This window comes from Neophocaena asiaeorientalis, unplaced genomic scaffold (genome assembly GCF_003031525.2).
Source record: "Neophocaena asiaeorientalis asiaeorientalis breed wild unplaced genomic scaffold, Neophocaena_asiaeorientalis_V1.1 scaffold67, whole genome shotgun sequence".
Taxonomy (NCBI): domain Eukaryota; kingdom Metazoa; phylum Chordata; class Mammalia; order Artiodactyla; family Phocoenidae; genus Neophocaena; species Neophocaena asiaeorientalis.
Window position 1 is genome coordinate 638440 of NW_020173731.1, and position 21951 is coordinate 660390.

General features: G+C 39.2%; 1 pseudogene; it reads right to left on the bottom strand.

Moving 5' to 3' along the window:
• Positions 1–968: 968 nt before the first annotated feature.
• Positions 969–3420, bottom strand: LOC112403431 (F-box only protein 3 pseudogene; annotated as a pseudogene).
• Positions 3421–21951: the final 18531 nt, after the last annotated feature.

Consider the following 21951-nt stretch of genomic DNA (forward strand, 5'->3'; position numbering starts at 1 on the left):
ACACAAAATACAGGATTGGAACCAAAATTTGTTTTCAAAATGTGAGTTTTGAGACTTGGAGGATTTCATTCGAAACTCTCATTTATATAATTACAAAAAAATTAAAAAATTCATGTTTCAGGAAAACATACTTAATTTTAACATTATCACAAAGTTAGACAGTCAAGTATTTCAAGGGGAAACAAAACAGAAGCAGTGTTTACAAATTTAGACTACATGAGACATTGTGGAGACTCTTTTGTTAGTCAACAACACAATACATAATTTTACACACTACACTTCAAAAATGATGCATCTGTGAACAATATGATAAAGGTCATAGTGTTGAAGACTTTAAATTCAAGGTTGGTAGAGTTGAAGACTAAATTCAAGGTCAAAGTCATACTAACAGACTTTAAATTCAAGGTTGTTGTGATGAAAACTCTTAATTCAAGGACAGATTGTCTAAGAAAGGACAAACAACTAGCATTCAAGCTATTTAGTCAATTAGTTCCCTGTGAGTACAAAATATATAGGACTCACTAAATGGATTAGCCTAATTACAAATTCTGTTCATTTCTAAATAACTTATAAGTCTTTTCACAGAATCATTGTCACATATTTTCTATCCTTGTGTAGGTATTTCTGCCTCATTTTAAATCCTTATTCAAAACAATTCTCTCCCATTTCCATATTTGTATAAGTATAAAATATTTTTAAACAAAGAAATGTCTGTTCTAGACATTTCTAGAGAACTATTTTCCCCCAGAGAAAAAAAAGATTCCCATTTCCTCCTCTACCTCAAAAACACAAAGCAAACCCAAACAATCCAATTCCTAAAGTAGTATCTCATAGAACCCAGGGCCTGGCACGATATTTCATGCTAGTTTTCCTGCTATAAGCTGAGAACAATTTGATGATTTACATTATTGAGAAATTTGTTCAACAGGCTGGATTCCTCCCAGGGCTTCCATCAGCAGAGGCTTGCTTTAAAAAAGGCGAGAGCAGTGGCATCTTTGAATGGGAGCATCAAAGACTCCCCTCCGTCTCTCCTCCTAGTATTCTTCATCAGATTCATCCATATCTGCCAAATGGTCATAATCGTCTACTTCCTCCTCCTCCTCTTCTTTCTCTTGCATCTCTTCATGTTTATTAGGACCCATTTCCAATTGAGCTATAGACACCCTGAGTGTCGGACATGCCATATGGAATCAGGGAAAGGTGACATTAAAGATCTTGTCTTTAAAGTAAAAAAAAAAAAAAAGGAAGATATAATATCCTTCCATATAGCATGATGTTATATATGAATATACAACTTGTGTATTCATATACCCAGCCTGGACTGATGATTGGAAATTTACCAACAACTCCAGGTCCTTGAACTTCTTCCTCATTACCTTTATTTTTTAATTTTTTTAAAGATTTTTTTGATGTGGGCCATTTTAAAAGTCTTTATTGAATTTGTTACACTACTGCTTCTGTTTTATGTTTTTGGTTTTTTGGCTGCAAGGCATGTGGGATCTTAGCTCCCTGACCGGGGTTCGAACCTGCACCCCCTGCACTGGAAGGCGAAGTCTTAACCACTGGACCGCCAGGAAAGTCCCTTCACATCACCTTTAGCATTTGTTATTCTCCGGTAGTGACTGTCTAACTGACAAGCCTTCTCAGGAAGTGCGTCTTTTGACATTTCAGTCCTGATTTGGTATGTGAAGAAATAATGGGGTGGGTATACAGAGCCGAGTTCCTGCAGAAACGATGTGGAAACTGAAACTGTAATATTCCCAGTCATTGCTACACACTCCGGATCATAAACATATCTGAAAATTTGGTCTCTGATGATAGGGAAGCCACCTGATACGACATTGTTGACATAAGAAGTAAACCAGTCAGTGAAAGTAGCACCTATGATAAACACGTCAGTAGTAGCTGGACTCTGAGCCATTTGGTCAGACATCTGGTAGTGAGGTAGGAGATAGATGGGCCCTTGGGCTGGACAGCTGGTGTTTGTCAAGTGGAGTAAAACTGAAGCTTTGTTCTCATGCAAGGCGCTCCAAGGACAAAGCTAGTGGCAGAAGCTGAGCTCTGCTGAAGTAAAGAGATAAGATGACCACTCCTGGGATCAAGGAAAACTTCCCTGTCTGCACGTGAGCAGGAAGCCTCCTTGGGGGTCAAAAAGGGAGGGGATGCCACCCCATAATAAGTGTGGACATACCCCCCACAGGCCTCTGGGGTGGGATCCATCTTAGCAAAAAGTTGTGCATGCATGTTAGGGAGGGTCCTAGGGCAGGTCAGGTGTGAAGAGAGAAATAAGAAAATTGGCCAAAGGTAAACAAAAACCCGGAAGGACTGTCCCATATAAGTGATTTAAATCACCTCTTTATTGTGCTACTCATTTAGGATGCCCATACTCTTTCTCTCTGGGTGTGTATTTCTGCCTTGCTTCTGACTTAAAAAAGCAAACTGCTTCTCTGTGTGCTCACCCACATGTTATGCTGTATCTCTAATAATAAACTTTGTACCTGTTTCTACAATTTTTGCCTCCTTGAAATGTTCTTGCTTTCAAACAGGGGAAAGAGCCAGGGCCACTTTGCTGCTAGCCTCTAGTGCCTGGTGGTCTAGCGGCTAGGATTCCTGGTTTTCAACTCAGGCGACCCACGTTCAATTCCTGGGCAGAGAACTAAGATCTCTCTTCAGGACCACTCATTGCTCTCTCTCCAAGATCGGTAGAAAACTTCATTTTTGTTTCAGCCCTTCCACTGCTATGTACCGACTCAAACCAGTATGTATGCCAAAAGTTAAAGGGAGAAAATATTTCAGTCCCTGTCTCTGCTGGAAGCCTCCAGCAGCTGTATAGATGTCTAACAAATCCTCAGAAAGATAGGATTAGACAGCACCATGCTTCCCAACAACCCAGGAACCACTAACTTCTGCCCATTGTGGATATGATAGTAACATCGATAATCATCTGGAAGTTTGAAGCCCATCTGAGCTTCTGCAGCATCTAGGTCTTCCTCTTAAGCACTCTCTTTCAGAGAGAAAACCATCTGGGTTACAAATATTTCTTGAGATCATCCCAGGCCTTTGTAATAGTAGCATAATGGTCAATATATCTTCCTATATCAGAAAAGTATCTGTGAAGAGGGATTTCCAACACTGGTTCTTCTGTGTTTTCTCTTCCTCAGGTATCAGCCAGTAGTTTTTGCAATGTCTTCTCCACAGCGAATCATGACTTGATAGCTGACTAAGTCTTTAACTGACATAGCAACAATTGATTAGGTCTCGGTAGTCCAAGAAGGATAAGATGAGGAGCAGGGGATCGGTGGGCAGTGATTCCAGGGTCGGGGGTGCTGACTGGTCTCCATGGCCGCCATCTTGCCCGACCCCTTGCAGGCCTGGCTCCACGCCCCCGCCCCAGACCCCGCAGCCACCACCCGCCTCCATGGCGTTTGTAAGCTGTGCATTCTGTCCATGATGGGTATCAGATGGAGGTAGCTCGTCATTAGCTCCAAAGCCCTAGAAATCTTTTTGTCTCTAAAGAGGCAACATATAAGTGAATACTGTTGTGAATACCCAAGTGAATCCATAAGCAATTGTGATATGATGGAATCTGCCACTGATTCCTGATATAAAATTATGCAAGGGAAAGGAACTAACATTTATTGGGAACCAGATACTGTACGTACATTTACATAATTAAGTCCAAACTACAGTTTCGCCGAGGTTACATATTAGCAATCTGATTTTCAGAAGAAAAAATTGAAGCTAAGGGATTAATCAATTTGCCTAGAGTCACGTAGCTGGTACAAGGTGGAGCTGACATTGAAATAGAGCTCTTAAAACATTTAGGCCACTGAGGATCATGCCTGCCTTTATCATAGTCCAGTAATCAACTTAACTCTTGGCTCAAGCATATACCTTAAATGCCAAGATCAAGTAGCAAATAGATGTGGTATTGAATAATCTACGTCTATGTCCTCTGAGGTACCCAAAGTTAGAGCATAGTTATTTTGTGGTCCCTTCCTCTGTACCTAGTTCAGTGATGGTCAGTAAGTCTCAGGAATCTGACTACTCCCATACTTCTTTCTTATGTAGTCTCAGAATTTCTGATAAAAAGGAGTTAATACTTACTAGCCACAGATTTATAGTTCCAGAACCACTGACTTAGATCATCTAGTAATCTTTTAATTTTTAACACACATACTACTCTAATGGGGAAAAAAATTGACCTTACCAAAATTCATTGCAAGACATACTTCTTAGACAAGACAGTAATGAGGCAATGTCTGGTTCCTGTTAAAAGTGAAAAATAAATGATTCATAACCCAAACAAAAGTACAGACTTTATCATAAACATCATTACCCAATGCATTGTCAGTAGAACATGCTATGAGAAATATGAAATGAGACCTTTCTTTATACCTTAATTCAATTTAGTCGTCACTTGAATCCTTCCTGACAGTTTAGAATCCAACCTATTTTAAAGTGGCTAGAGAAGGAGAGATACATACTCACAACTGGAAAGAGCTGCCATATTTATCCAAAGTTCACACCAGGAAGGGACCAGTGTGTTGTTTGTTTTGTTCATAGTTATATAGTTTTGTCTCCATAGACGTTTGAATTTCATGCTCAGAATTAAAAGTAGTAAAGTGCCAACAAACATCAGTGTTTCTGAGAAGGCTATGTAAGATTTCAAATCTAAATGTTGCAAACATTATTCCTTTCTTCCTTGTCTGCCTTAATCTGTTTTCCCTTCCTGTGGAAACTAGCTTTTGTTTTGAAATCTGACATCCTAATAGATTGTTGCAAAGGAAAGCAGGAGAAAACAAATATTGTTTTAAAACATTGCTTATATGCCTGAGTATAATGTGTTTATTATTTTTAAGCCAAGCATTTGTTTTACTTGTTTGGAAAAATAAACTCTGTGCCACAGTGCATTGCCTGCTAGTATTTTATAGAGCCATGTATGGCTGGTCAGTTATTTTGGGGGGTGATGGGTGGAGGATAAGAATCTCATGCAAAAGACATATATAGGGTAGCATAAAATGAAATTTACTTATCAATAAGAGTCTGAGGGGCAGCCTGACGTAATGGAAAAAATCCTGGATTCAGAGTCAGGAGATCTGTGTAAATGAGAGGTGGTTGTGTTGGATTTCACTTTGAAATATTCTGTGACAGGAAATGGACTTGGGAGAGGAAGGAAGGGGGACTTCCGGAACTTCAGAGTGGGACCGTGAACATTAAACAGAAAGGATAGCTCTGGACAAGGCTGTGTGATGTCCTGTCCTGTGGAAAGACTATTACTTGGGGAGAACTGGGCATGTGAATGAACCTGAGGATGTGACCTTGGAACCCTGTCTGGTTTTGGTGGGGAGTATGCTTGGTTAAGTGCAACCTAATTTCTTCCTGGAATCATCCTTGCTTGTCTCTTTAAAGACTATGAGGCCAGTCAGGGATCTATACTCTGCTGGTGGAAGTGACTGGAACCAGAGACTCAGGTGACATCACCTGGGAAATAAATGTAGGTTGAGAAAAGGAGAAAATCCAAGTTTTCTCCTGAAATCCAAAGTTCAGAGATTGAGTAGAAACAGAGGAGCTCAAGAGTGAAAAAAAAAAAAGTCCAGTGAGGTAAGAAGAAAATTAGGAGAGTGGGTGACACTAAGGCCAAGAGAGGAAAGTGTTTCAGGAAGTAGGAGTTGGTCAATAAAGCTACGTATTGCTAAAAGTCTCAGTAAGATGGAGGCTCAGGTGTGTCCATTAGGTTTGGCAGCATCAGGTTATCGGTGACCTGACTAGAAAATGGAAGAATCAGAAGCTTGACTGGAGTGATCAAGCTGAGATTGGGAGGTAAGAAAGTGGAGACAGGAGGTATAGTTACTCTTTTGAGGTTTTTGCTGTATAGAGAAAGAAAGAAATGTGGTGAAAATTAGAGGGTACTTTGGGTCAAGGGAGGGTGATTTTTAAGACCAGGTAAACTAGATCAGATGAGATGGATTCAGAAGAGTGGAAAAAATGGATGATGCAGGAGAGAGAAGGCAAAACTGCAAGGTAATGAGAGGATGTGGATCAGGAGATCCCAGTGGAGCAGGTGGGCTTTTTTTTTTTTTTTAGAAGAATAGACACAACTAAGTAATGTCAGGAAGGAAGGTAGAAAGAATAGGTACAGAAGAAAGTAGATAAACAGAAAGTCAAGGGAACACCATTTAAATTGCTTCTTATTTCTCAGGAAAATATGAGGTAGGGTCAAGGGCTAAGGTGATGTTTGAAGAGAGAGGAGGAAGTATGTAATAGCTGTCTACGAGAGTTGGAAAGCAATGTACTGGGGAAGTGTAAATAGAGTACATGTCGGGAAGTATCAGGTACCCGTTTGTGACTCTGAGTCATGAATTTATTGTGGAACTAATTAGAGGTATTAAATAGTTTTCTTTTCTTTTTTTTTGTGTGTGTCTTAGTTTCTGCTTTATAACAAAGTGAATCAGCTATACCTATACATATATCCCCATATCTCTTGCATCTCCCTCCCTCCCACCCTCCCTATCCCACCTCTCTAGATGATCACAAAGCATGGAGCTGATCTCCCTGTGCTATGCAGCTGCTTCCCACTAGCTATTGATTTTACATTTGGTAGTGTATACATGTCCATGCCACTCTCTCACTTTGTCCCAGCTTACCCTTCCCCCTCCCCCTGTCCTCAAGTCCATTCTCTAGTAGATCTGCATCTTTATTCCTGTCCTGCCCCTAGGTTCTTCATAACCTTTTTTTCTTTTTCAGATTCCATATATATGTGTTAGCATATGGTATTTGTTTCTCTCTTTCTGACTTACTTCACTCTGTATGACAGACTCTAGGTCCATCCACCTCACTACAAATAACTCAATTTCATTTCTTTTTATGGCTGAGTAATATTCCATTGTATATATGTGCCACATCTTCTTTATCCATTCATCTGTCGATGGACACTTAGGTTGCTTCCATGTCCTGGCTATTGTAAATAGAGCTGCAATGAATATTGGGGTACATGACTGTTTTTGAATTCTGGTTTTCTCAGGGTATATGCCCAGTAGTGGGATTGCTGGGTGGTATGGTAGTTCTATTTTTAGTTTTTTAAGGAACCTCCATACTGTTCTCCATAGTGGCTGTATCAATTTACATTCCCTCCAACAGTGCAAGAGGGTTCCCTTTTCTCCACACCCTCTCCAATGGCATTTTTCACAGAACTAGAACAAAAAATTTCACAATTTGTATGGAAACACAAAAGACCCCAAAGAGCCAAAGCAATCTTGAGAAAGAAAAACGGAGCTGGAGGAATCAGGCTCCCTGACTATACTACAAAGCTACAGTAATCTAGATAGTCTGGTACTGGCACAAAAACAGAAATATAGATCAATGGAACAGGATAGAAAGCCCAGAGATAAACCCATGCACATATGGTCACCTTATTTTTGATAAAGGAGGCAAGAATATACAATGGAGAAAAGACAGCCTCTTCAAAAAGTGGTGCTGGGAAAACTGGACAGCTACATGTAAAAGAATGAAATTAGAACGCTCCCTAACACCATACACATAAATGGTTTTCTCTATCAAACTTCAGTTTCTAGAATATGGCCAGAGTTGAGTTGAAGCAGATTTGATGTTCCAGGCAAGTAGGAAGGAGGGAGACGGGGGAGAGTGATTTTCTGGGCATGGAAGATAATGAGGACATGAAGGGTGATGAGCTGAGGAAAAAGTCATTGGTAAGTGGGGGAGTGATCAGGACATTGATATATGTGCTCTCTAAGGAAGTGGAAGTGGGCGAATTGTAGGCCTATGGTATGGGCTTCAAACAAGCTGGGTATTTTAAAGAAAAAAAGGGCAAATGAAAGCTTTGAAAGTAGCACTGGGAGCTAGGAGGACACCAACCAGCATCTGAAGTTCATGGGCTGTAAAGAAAAAAGCAAACTCTGCTTTTGTCCTTAGGAAGAATAAGATTTCAATTAGAGAAAGAAGGTGAAGGAACCATTCAGAGAAAGGGAAGACAGACAGGGGGTTCCATATGGCCCAGTGAAGAAGAGGGTAGAGAAGAATGGAGAGGGTGGACATAGGACTGTGGGATCCAGACTGGAGGGCAATGGGTGGATGAATGATAAGACATTAGAGTTCTGAGAGTGGTTGAACAGAAAGGGATATAAGGCATGAGAGTTTAGTCTTGATGGCCTCTTAATGGAAGGCCCAGCAGTTCAGATCTGTCTCATAATATAACTATAAGGAACAGGGAACTGTGGACAAAAGATACTGTACAGGCTTCCTTGGGTTTCTGGACTTTCTTGGGGTTATTACTACTAACTAGCTGCATGTTCTAGTTTTGCATGGGCAAGTTCTTGTCTGGCTCTCACTTTATTCATGTACAAAGTGAGTCACTTCCCAGGACTCATGTGCTGTTTTCATTTTCTGAAATGGCCCTTACTTTGTTGCCAGGCTGTTGAAATCCTAACCGTTCTTTAAGAATCCTCTCAGAAGCCATCTCTACCGTTAGGCTTTTCTCAGTTTCATCACCCATTTCAACCAGTTGTGAGCTTTATGTTCTCAGAATCACCGTAACACTGTCTGAACCGTCCCAATGGCAGATATCAGTCTTCCAAATAATACAGTTATTTGTGTTTATCTCTCATCCTTGTCAAAAACTCCATGAGATGAAATGCAATACATTCTTTTTGCTCAAGTAGATGCTCAGTAAGTGACTTTCGAACGTAGTCACTTACTGAGTCAGTAAAGCATACTTCTGGAGGACACAACAGTATTGAAGTAACAGAGACTATTAGAAAGAAAAAGTGAAAAATACCTTGTATGGTACTTCAAATTTGCATGGGACATTTCGGTAAGTAGAAAATGCAAATTTACTAGGTCTAAGAGTTGTTTGTATGCCTCTTGCTACAAACTTGAAGCAATTACAGATACAGTAAAGCTATTAATAGAGGCTTAAGGAATCCTGTCATGTTAAATGGAAAATAACAGAGGAAGAAAGGAGGAGGTGAAAATTCATATATTTAAAGACTATTGGAAATACAAGGAAAGCTAACTGAAAGAAATAATATAATTCCTAGACTTAAAAAAATGCCAAGGTAGAATTTGTACTAATACAAGTTAGTGAAGAATCTCTCTAGGCTAATGGTTGCCTAAAAATGTATCTGTATTGGGAAGCGTATTAGTTATTGGTCTGTGAAATTGCATGAAATGATTTGGAATGTGATGTTGCTTTGTCTGTTAAGCAGAGTATTTTTAAAAAATAATATTTACAGACTACATTTTAAAAATTGAAATATAATTGACAGTTAAAAATAGTATATGTGGGCTTCCCTGGTGGCGCAGTGGTTGAGAGTCCGCCTACGGATGCAGGGGACACGGGTTTGTGCCCCGGTCCGGGAGGATCCCACGTGCCGCGGAAGCGGCTGGGCCCGTGAGCCGTGGCCGCTGAGCCTGCGCGTCCGGAGCCTGTGCTCCGCAACGGGAGAGGCCACAACAGTGAGAGGCCCGCGTACCGCAAAAAAAAAAAAAAAAAAAGTATATGTTTAAGGCATACAGTTTGATGATTTAATATGCATGTACATCGCTAAATAATCACTGTAATCAAGCTAATAACATGTCCACTGATACAGGCTACCTTTGAACCAAGGCCAAATCTATCCTGCTTTTGGGGGCTGGGTGTGGAATTCATTAGACTTAATACTGACAAAAATAGGGTGGGACTATGTAATTTTTTATACAATTTTTAAAGGTTACACTCCATTTACAGTTATTACAAAATAGTGTAAATGGATTATTTTAGTAGCTCTATTTTTTGAATCCAGAGTTGAGTCACATGATCTGACAAAAAAAGAATGTACTTATTGGGACCAATGGGACATAATGTTGGAAAGTGGACATGTTGGGAAATTCCAGAAGTTTATGTTGTGTAACAATTCCACCACCATCACTACCACCACCACCACCACCACCACCAAAAATAGTAACAACAATTTTCTGAGCCCTTACTGTGTGTCAGTCTCTATTCTTCTTTACATGTTGTACCAGTTACAGTTCAACCAGAGACACAGAACTAGTAGGAGATATAATATATATTAAGAGATTTATTTTGAGGAATTGCCATATGCGATCATGGGGGGGTCCATAGGCTGGGTTGTTAGGAAGGACAGACAAGCTGGAACTCTTGGGTGTGAGCTGAAGCTGCATTCCACAAACAGAATTTCCTCCTTCTCTGGGGTGACTCAGGTCTGCTGGTAAGGCCTTTCAACTGATTAAATCCAGCCCATTCAGATTATCGAGGATAATCTCCCTTTCTTAAAATTACTTGGTTATGGACTTTCATCACATCTACAAAATGACCTTCAGAGTAACATTTAGATTAATGTTTGCTTGAATAACTGGACACTGTAGCCCAGCTAAATTGATAGATAAAACATGCATTATCTGATTTAACCCTCAAAAGAATTCCTCTGAAGAAATTCACACGAATGACAAATCTTGGAGCAAGGGTTTGAACCCAAGGATTGATGTAGGGCCCGGGGATTATATACCATGCTGGAGTGCATTGTAGGAGAGAAACTAAAGCCATACATAGTTTCTCCTCTGAAGCATCTCTTGGGACAGGCCCCTTGTATTTCCTAGAGAGCAATCAATCCCTTTTAACTAGGATTGGTGACTGCTCTCAGGCTGTCACATGGAGGATATTATTCAACACCCAAGTTATAGTGATAAAAGGAACTTAAACTCATTGGCTCCCTGGAAAATTGCTTCATTCCCTTAGTTTCATTCAAAGGGTACAAGGGAAACCAAGCAGTTTGTCTTTGTCATCCTGTTTGCCCCTCGATACATTTTACTAAGACCACGAATGTAAAAATTGATATTGAGATGGGTATTAAGCCTAAGTTAAAATTTAGGTGATGACTATAGAGGGTTTATTTTAATCTAAATCTTTCTTAGCTATAATAAGAAAGAGCAGACCATCTGGTAGAAAGAGTAGAACGAGATGGAAATGCAACAGAACTGTGAACAGAAAGGGCAATCCAGTAACTGAACTGTAGATGGGGGTGGATCGGCATGTTGTGGTGACTGTCTCTGCTTGAGCCTCTGGGGGGTCCTGGTGGAGAGGCTAAGATTGGCTGGTGTCAGGGTGGACCCTTCAAAACCCATAGGTAGGTTTTGGAAAGTACTGTTGGTTTCCAGCCCAGTGTCCTGCTGAGGCTGGGATCTATGATCCCTGGGCTTTCCTGTGACCACACTTTTTCTCTCTTCCAGATCCCCTACTGATTGGATTTTACCTCTCAGGAAGTGCATTCTCCTTCAGGGTCTCAGTTAGATGCTCTGACAAACAACAAGGGCAACAAAAACACAAACACTTTGCTCCTGTGTCTGTGACAGACTCTGCATGCCTTACTTTGATTGCAAGCTTTCTTGAACACTGCTCTTCCTAAAAGGGAAGAACTATGTGAGTAGGCAGAATATTGACCCCCAAAGATAGCAGATCCTAACCTCTGGAACCTGTAAACGTTACCATAGATGGAAAAAGGGTCTTTGAAGATGTGATTAAATAAAAGATCTTGAAATGTGAGATTATTCTGTATTATCTAGGTGGGCCTTAACTCCAATCAGAAGTGTCCTTATAAGAGAGATGGAGATGTGGCACAGAGAAGGAGAGGGTAGTGTGAACACAGAAATGGACAGGAGTGATGCAGCCACAAGCCAAGGAATGCCAGCAGCCATGGGGAGCTGGACAGGCAAGAGCGGATTCTCCTCTAGAATCTCTGGAGGGCTCTAGGGAAGATTGTGCTCAAGCGATACTAATTTTGGACTTCTGGCCTCCAGAACTGTGAGAGACTAAGTTTCTGTTGTTTTAAACTGCCAAGCTTGTGGTATTTTGTTACAGCAACCACAGGAAACTAATACAGCATCCTAACTTTTCCTTCAGATGACTCCTAATATCTCATCATCTCCATTAAGTCCTCTGTGAAACAATAAAGAATCCTAATAGCGATTCTACACCTCATCCAGTGCTCTATTTACTTGATCTTCAGGAGAAAACTCAAATGTTTATTGGTTTGTTGTATTGTACTTATTCTTGGTTTGTTATAAGCTAAAGAATGGAAGGGAATTTTTCATTCACTTTGTGAAATAGCCAACATAATGCTCTATAGACACTGTTTTAATGATAAGAACATGTAGAAGACTTTAAAAGAGAAAGAATTATGAGGAGAATGATGTTTGGCCTTCAAATCAATACCTGGAAAAGGCCATCTGTCTCTTTTCTTATTGTTGCTACTGATTCCTGGCTCTGTTACTTACGCTGATGGAAAGGCTTCTATTGTTCATCAATTATTACAGCTCTTTTAGCTTAATGGCTTACTTAGTATTACAATTCTCTGTATTAAATGCCTTGAATCAGTTTTTAGGCCAGTGACCCAATGGTAATAACAATAATAACAGCAACAATGATAATGTAAAAGTGGGCTTTATACTATTTTATGTCACTTACCACAATAACCTATAAAGGAAGTAGATGAGAAAACTGAGGTTCAAAGCATTTAAGTGACTTATCCAAGGTCAGAGCTAGTAAAGGGCAGAGCTGTATACTTAACAATGACATGATGCAGTTTTTTAATCTTAAATCGTTCAATCTCATTCAATAATGATCACAAATCAGTATCCCAGATACAGCTCAGGCACTTCAACTCACTCCACCTTGGAAAATGGTCCCCCCAGCCCCTCTTTCCACTCCCCACTTTCCAGAAAGGCTGGGACAGCCATCTCTGAGACCTAAATCAGGTTCCAGGCATGAGGTCTAGGGAGTCTTGGGAATATGATATAATTTGTGGCAACTGGTCCAGTCCTCTCCTCACCCTCCTTTTCTCAACTCTGCTTAAGCCTCTTTCCCTGAGGATTTGCATGTATCAGTGTACATTATGATCCCACTTGGATTATTGTACAGCTGAATTTAGAGCTAGAAGAGGTCTTAAAAATATTTAGTTCAGCCACCTCCTTTGACAGATGAGAAAAACCACATTAAAAAAAATACAGAAGACTTTAAGAGAAACGAATTATGAGAATAAAAAGTTAAAAAATAAAAAGACAACTCTCCTCTTTCATTAGAATGGGTTTCGGATTAGAATGGCCTGCTTGTCCACTTGCTAAAGTAAGTTAAAGTGGCAAATGTAAAGTAAGCAAGGTTATTCTATGACATTCAGAGTTTTCTGATTATCGTACAATCTTTTTTTTGCAGATCAATGCGTTTTAGCATTTTATTACAACATTTAGAGTGTACTTAGATCCTTTAATTATCCAGCTTATCTTAAACTCTTAGACATGCTTTAGGATACAGATCTTTGGAACAGCTAATCTGAATACCAATGATTTGGTTAGGGTCTTAATTCCTAGAGAAGATAGGTTCATTTGAATTTCCAATTTAGGATATAATTTCATCTTGTTTTGTTTAAAATGTCTTAATTGGTAAAATTTGTGATAATTTGGCTTTTCTGTACTCCCAAATTAAAGAATTTACAAGAGAAGGAAAAGTCAAAGAGATGTGTTCGATATATGAGACAATATTAAAAATCAGTTCATTTTAACAGCAACATTGATAATTTATAGTATCAGCAAATAACACTTTATTTTTCTCAAATCTGGATTTGATAGATGACTTGGCCACATCTGTTACTCTGCATGAGCACCCCTAACATGAATTCTGTCTTATAGGAAGGGAGCCACAGATTTACTGTACATTTAGAGTGGCTTTATTACGTGTATAGAACGTTTTACGTAAAAGGATGTTTTACGTCCTTTATAAAGGATGTTTATTTCCTGCAAATGCTAGGAAATTGCCCAAGTGCTCATTAGTAAGGAACTGGTTAATATAATATAAATCTATAAAATGGAACATTCCATTAAAAATGCAGTAGCTATATATATGTATATATGTATCTGTGTATATATATATATTATACATATAGGTGGTGTAATCCTCAAGACATATTTTTAAGTGAGAAATGAAAGAGAAAAGTCTATACAGAACGCTGCTATTTGTGTTTTTAATTAAAAATTTACTTTTCATTTTGAAATAATTTTATATTTACAAACAGTTGCAAAAATGGCATGAGAATTCCTTTTTATCCTTCACCTAGTTTACCCCAAAGTTAACACCTTACATGACTGTGGTACAATGATCAAAACTAGGAAATGATCATTGATGCAATTCTATTAACGAATCTGCAGACTTTTTGCAATTTTTTTCATTTCTTCCACTACTGTCCTTTAGGGTACTTTGATCTGGGGCAGCATCTCCAGTTCATCAGTCTTTGCCTTTCATGACCTTGATCCTTTTGAAGAGCATTCATCACATATTTGGTAGTGTTCCTCAGATGGGTCTTTCTAATGTTTTCTTGTGATTTGACTCAGGTTACAATTTTTTTTTGGCCAGAATATTGTAGAAGTGGTGTTGTGTACTTCACTGTTCATATCTGGAGACACCTCTCATTGCTGGAGATGTCAACTTGATCACTTGGTTAAGGTGGTGTCTTCCAGAGTTCTCCATGGTCAAATTATTATATTTTCCTCTTTTATTAATAAGTATCTTATGGGGAGTTAATTTGAGACTGTGTGAATATCCTGTTATCATACTTTTTGTCTACTAATTTGCGCAGCCATTAATGATTTTTGCCTGAAACAATTGTTACTGTGATGTTTCCATTTGTGTTTTTAAAAGTGACGTACACACCTACGCCTGTGTCTACATAAAATATCTTGGGAACGATATATCAGAAACTGCAAAACGTGATTAGCTTTGGGGAAGAGGGCAGCTAGACAGCCAACTCAGGGAGATGTTTCACCATGTAACCTTTTATGCAGTGTGAATTTACCAGGTTCATATCTTATGATTTGGGGAGGGATAGTGGTAGGATCAAATTTGTTGATTTAAAAAGTAAAATTATCTTTTCTAGTGACACAAGAATACTGTTTGCTATCAAATTAATTTATGATAAAAATTACTGGGAGAGAAGAGAAGTGAAATTCTACTTAACAAAAAGGATTTTGCTATTTTCTTAAATACAAATTAGAGACTTTCATAATATTATCTGAAATCATAACTACTTGGGTTTGTGATCCAGAACTGTAGCTAGCTGGTAAATTTTATCCCTAAAATATAAACAGCATTAAAATTTCACTTATTGAAACTTGTGATAGATTTTTAAACTAGGTCTGTATTGTATAATCGTCTTTTGGTATAAATATTAATTCTAAAGAAACATCAGTTCAGCAACAGAATATGGCACTCCTACTATTGAGAGAAGCCATGCTGAGCAAGCGTATTAGAATTTTATTTGTAACGGTCTGATATATTTCTTTTCACAACTAAGAAAAAAATGCTTTAAAAATTCCACGTCTTACATTAACTATGATTTCTTATCACAATCATTATTCTAAGAGAAGTTTTGGAACCATTCAGAAAATTTTAGAAACACTGACTCTTCTTGAACTTTGCTGGTCAAATACACGATGTCTATGCTACTTGTGTAACTGATGGAATACCAGCCTTCCCAGTTTGTGAGCAAAATGGGTCACATTTATATTTGTAACATGGATGTCTATGCCTCTCTTCAACAGAGGGCTCCTCCTCCTTTTTTTTTTTTTTTTTGCTCTACGTGGGCCTCTCACTGTTGTGGCCCCTCCCGCTGCGGAGCACAGGCTCCAGACGCGCAGGCTCAGCGGCCATGGCTCACGGGCCCAGCCGCTCCGCGGCATGTGGGATCTTCCCGGACCGGGGCACGAACCCGTGTCCCCTGCATCGGCAGGTGGACTCTCAACCACTGCGCCACCAGGGAAGCGCGAGGGCTCCTCCTTTAACATGCGAAAGTAAGTAGGAGGCTTGATCTTACATATTTCTTGAGTTATCCGCACAGAAGTCTTTTCAATGCCTTATGTGATTTCCCACCATTCCAAGTTCCTCCATGATCCCCAATGGTGATACTGTTGACTCTTGTTCTGTTCTGTTTCTCTCTTGTCATCCCTGGCTGTGATGATGCTCATCTCACTAAAAACACTACAGAGCCATGAGGGGAAAGTGTGTGTGTGTGTGTGTGTGTGTGTGTGTGTGCACTCACAATTACTTTGTTTCTTTAACCTTCCTGAGACTTGTGTAATCGTTAAAACAGCACTGTCAGATGTTTCTGCCGTGATGGGTATGTTCTATACAACTGGCACTGCCTGATACGGTAGTCACTAACCATGTGTGACTAATGAAATTTGAACTGTAGCTAGTGCAACTGGGAAAATAAAATTTTAACTTCGTTTAATTTTATTAAGATTTAAGTGGTCGCACGTGACTAGTGGTTACTCTAGCGGACAGCACAAACTGAAAGCATGGTTTCTGCAATCTGATTGTTGCCAGCTGTGTGATCTTGGGTCAGCCTAATTTTTCTCAGCTGTTGGATGGAGGTAATTATGTACCTACTTCATAGGCTTGGTCTGAGGATTAAATGATACGTGTGGAGCACAATGCTTGCTTTATGGAAAGGGATCAATAATACTTAGCTGCTGTTTATTATACAGATTACCATGGCTCCAATCCTTCTTATTTGCAGGAGTGTTTCATCTTTTTTGAAGATTACCTGCTCTAAGTACTTGTAAGGTTCCCTTTGATGCACAGCGTGGCCAGGAATTAATGCTTTTAATGCTTCTTGGCTACCACCTTGCCGCTGGGGTTGGGAAAGGAAATTAGTGAATGTTTCTTAGTGAACTGACACACCTGCAGGTCGTGAAACCTCATTTGCTTCCATGGTTCCCTCTGACCCTAATGTGTCCATGGTGAGAAAAAGGTCATATTCCCCTTCAATATTAGGCCCAGTCAGAAGAATCCCCAAACAAGGGTATTGGGGCCCCAAATGAGCACTTTAATACAACAGCTCTTTCAGTTTATACAGAGACACTTTTCTCCTCTATATAAGATATAGAGGACAACTTTTGACAAGTTCTGGTAGCTGATGCATACTGTGTCCATGCCACTATGCCCAGGGACTATGAAACCCTCAACCACCATGGTGAATTTCCACATGGGATGTCTGTTTTTCTGTCTTCACACTGATGTCCTAACATCCCTGGGGGTAAGTCCTGTGACTTTCAACGGAGTGAATATGGGTCCTAGGCTTTTTACTCCCATGAGACTTCTCATCTCTCAATAATTTAGAGCAAAATGGATTAAGTGGGAGGAGAGACTGCACCTAACTCTACCTGGTAGCATCTGAGGCCCAAATGCAAATGGCTCTACTGGGGAAAGATGAAGAGCCTTAGAGCCTTCACGTCCTCTAATGTTTGACCTTTCCTGTCTTAGTCCCTGAGAAACTTAGCCCCATTCTTTTGTGATTCCTTCCACTAAGCAGTGAACTTTCCTAAACGATTACCAAAATAGGAGGGTATTCATCTCACAGTAAATTCTTCTTAACTTAGGGGTTTATTGATATCTGAATAGATTTTAAGGCAGTCCTAGAGAGAGTATTTGCTTTACAGGATAATTGTGAAATATTAAATATGAATTCACTGTGCTAGCAATAGGAATTCTGTCTGTTCAAAAGAGGGAGGTATATATGTTTCAGTCACTTTTTTAAAAAAGTGGTGGTGGTATGTTTCCACCTATTGGGTTTTGAGACTTTTCTCTCCAAATGCTTGCTTGAACAAAGAAATAATCAGTAGCTATTATTGTGTATAGAAGGATAAAAAAGTCAATCCTTTGTGATATGCAATAGGGAGAAGTATTTTGAAAATGCATTTTAGCTATAACACAATGAATATATAATGACAATGATTCCCTGATTTTAAGCCTATGGGTTATGTGTGCATTAAACACTATTTCGGGCTTCCTTGGTGGCGCAGTGGTTGAGAGTCCGCCTGCCGATGCAGGGGACACGGGAATTTCAACAATAAAGTAAGAAGTTCGAGAAAATTCTGTTTGTAAAAGACCCATAATAATACAAAAGTGAGGGCTGCTGAAGGAAAAATAATATAAAACATCCTTTCACACTCATTTACTTTGTAATTATTAGTTAATGATCCCATATTTCTTGGATTGACTTTCTTTTTTCGGGGGGGAGTTAAAAGAAATTTTATTTATTTTTTAATTAATTTTTATTGTAGTATGGTTGCTTTACAATGTTATGTTAGCCTCCATGCACAACAAAATGAATCAGCCATACACAAACAGATATCCCCTCCCTTTTGGACTTCCCTCCCATTTAGGTTACCACAGTGCATTAGGTAGAGTTCCCTGTGCTATAAAGTATGTTCCCATCAGTTGTCTATATTATACATAGTATCAATAATGTATATGTGTCAATCCCAGTCTCCCAATTCCTCCCTCCCTACCCCTTTCCCCTGTTGTATCCCTTGGTATATTCTATGTGTCTCTATTTCTCCTTTGCAAATAAGATAATCTATACAATTTTTCTAGATTCCACATATATGCGTTATTATATGATATTTGCTTTTCTCTTTCTGATTTACTTCACTCTGTATGACAGTCTCTAGGTCCATACACATTTCTACAAATGGCCTAATTTTGTTCCTTTTAATGGCTGAGTAATATTCCATTGTATGTATGTACCACATCTTCTTTATCTATTACTCTGTTGATGGACCTTTAGGTTGCTTCCCTGTCCTGGCTATTGTAAATAGTGCTGCTGTGAATATGGGGGTGCATGTTTCTTTTTGAATTATGGTATTCTCTGGGTATATGCCCAGTAGTGGGATGGTTGGGTCATACAGTAGTTCTATTTTTAGATTTTTAAGGCACCTCCATATTGTTCTCCATAGTGGCTGTATCAATTTACATTCCCACCAACAGTGTATGAGCGTTACCTTTTCTTCACACCCTGTCCAGCATTTATTGTTTGTAGATTTTTTTGATAATGGCCATTTGGACTGGGTGAGGTGATACCTCATTGTAGTTTTGATTTGCATTTCTCTAATAATTAGTGATGTTGAGCATCTTTTCATGTGTTCGTTGGCCATCGGTATGTCTTCTTTGGAGAAATGTCTATTTAGGTCTTCTGCCCATTTTTTGATTGGGCTGTTTGTTTTTTAGATATTGACCTGTATGAGCTGCTTGTATGTTTTGGAGATTAGTCCTTTGTCAGTTGCTTTGTTTGCAAGTATTTTCTCCCATTCTGAGGGTTGTCTTTTCGTCTTGCTTATGGTTTCCTTTGTTGTGCAAAAGCTTCTAAGTTTAATTAGGTCCCATTTGTTTATTTTTATTTTAATTCTCATTACTCTAGGAGGTCAATCAAAAAAGATATTTCTGAGATTTATGTCAAAGAGTGATTGGCCTATGTTTTCCTCTGAGAGTTTTATAGTGTCTGGTCTTACATTTAGATCTTTAATCCATTTGGGGTTTATTTTTGCGTATGGTGTTAGGGAATGTTCTAATATCATTCTTTTACATGTAGCTGTCCAGTTTTCCTATCTCCACTTATTGAAGAGGCTGTCTTTTCTCCATTGTGTGTTCTTGTTGTTGTTGTTTTTTTGCGGTACGTGGGCCTCTCACTGTTGTGGCCTCTCCCGTTGCGGAGCACAGGCTCCGGACACACAGGCTCAGTGGCCATGGCTCACAGGCCCAGCTGCTCTGCGGCACGTGGGATCTTCCCGGACCGGGGCACGAACCCGTGTCCCCTGCATCGGCAGGCGGATTCTCAACCACTGTGCCACCAGGGAAGCCCCCATTGTATATTCTTGCCTCCTTTGTCATAGATTAGGTGACCATAGGTGCATGGGTTTGGATTGACTTTCTTTTGAAATTTCCTTTATGTATTTTTTATGTTTTGATTTCATGTGTATTATTCATAATTCTTGGGTATATGAGGAGGAGATTTTATGAATAAAAGTTAATACTACTGTTTCAAGTGAGAAGAACTATTAAAATTTTACAATATTGTTTAATCAAAAAGTGCCTTTAATTACAGAGGAATATATGGTCAAAGCCAGAATATGGATGGTAGAATATTTACTTTTACAAACCTACTGAAACCTGGGGATTATTATTTTTTTCTCTACTTCTATTCTAGGACTCCAATTAACATATATTTTACATATCCCTATATTCTTCCACAGGTTACTGAGGTTCTGTTTATTCATTCTTTCTTTTTTTTAAGGCTGTTTATTTATTTATTAATCAGGAGAATATCGAACAAAAGTTTAATAACATGTATACATGGGAGAGACCCCAGAAAAGCCCTCACCTTAAATAGAAGCCCCACCTGAAATACCATCCTCAACTAAAGACATAAGAGGATGTTGAGGGTAGGGAGTCGGTTATGGAAGGCTACCAGGAAAAGCACAGTAATTATGATTAGCTGACATAACATTCAGAAAGTTGAAGCCCCTGACGTATGACACCATTGTGTTCATTGTATTGCAAAGACACTGGTCTTCATTGCAGTAGTTGTCAAGCTCAAAAGCAAAATTAGCAATATCAATTTTGTCTGCTATTCTAATGGAATATATGGTTCCATGTGAGTGAATTTTCTATGTAAGTGAAGCACTGATATTTTCTTTAATGAGATTATAAGCTCCTTGAGGACAGAGACCAAGAATTATTTATTTAAAGTATATTTCCTAATGTAAGAACTACAGTATTAGGCACAAGCACTTAAAGAATACACCTTTTGATTTCTACATAATTTACTTTTCACAGCCTCATTGAAAGGAGCAGGGTGGGTCGAAGGAATCCTACATGCACGCTCTGGAACATTTATTTGTTTAGGTGCTTTCATCCTCTCCCAGATACTTAGCCTTCTGTTTAGCTCACCTCTGTATCCTTGACAACAATCATGGGCCAGGTCAGTGACTCCCACGGTGTCAAATAGCTTGACCTGACGACTTTGGAGTTACATTCTCTGAGTCTGTGTTTTCACTTTGCTAATTGCTAGTTGACTGACTTTTTGCTAATTATTTTCCTTGAGTCTCAGTTTCTTCATCTGTAAAGCTGGGAAACTGATGCAAAGTTGTTATGAGACTTGCATAGAGAGATTCATGTATGTGCACTTAACCCAGTGTCTGACATACAATAGGCACCAATAAATGTCTCCTCCCTTCCCTCCCCTCCCCTCAAAAAAATCCCCTCCCCTTCCCTTCCTTCCCTTCCCTTCCTTCCCTTCCCTTCCCTTCCCTTCCCTTCCTTTCCCTTCCTTTCCCTTCCCTCCCCTATTTCTCTGCAGGGTGGATATTCTTTTCCCTTGTTTTATAGATGAGGTAATTGAGGTATAAAGAAAGATATGTGACTTACCAAAGTTCACTTTTATATTTAGGAAAAGCACCAGAATTAGACTCTAGCTCCCGATCTCCTAGTCATGTTTCTGCTATTAGATCATGCTGCCTTGTGTTTGTTTAACAAAGTCCATAGATGGGATTTGGGGGCTCAAGACCCAATGAAGAAATAGATAACAAATTTCAAACAAAAAGACAATGAGAATTTTATTAACTTATAGCAATGTTTCTTCATTGTAGACTCAGTAAAAGGCTCTAAGTTTAGTCTTATGTCAGGTTTGAGTTGAATGTGGCAAAGTTACTGCCTTAAGGAATCTACAGGTGGTAGAAATAAAAAGACAGGAATCCAAAGGATGATAATCCAATGCAATGCATCATAAGAGCCTCATGAGCCCTGTAAAGCACTAAGGGAATTCAGAGAGGTGGGAAGGGTCTTTTAGAAGGTAGCATGTTTGGGCAAGTGTAATGATCCCCTCTCCATCATCGCGGGTGGGGTTGAAGAGGACTCCAGTACTACTCATTTTCAAGTTCTTCTGCCAGTGCTACTTATTTCATGTTTTACATACTGTCATCATAGAAAACACCTGGATTTGGGTTCAAAGAACCCAGAACTCTTTATAAAAGCAGTTGTGCAAATATTTTTGTTGCCTTATCTCTATGTGGAACAGCTGTCCTGGAAAGTATTGCATTTGCTTCCCACAT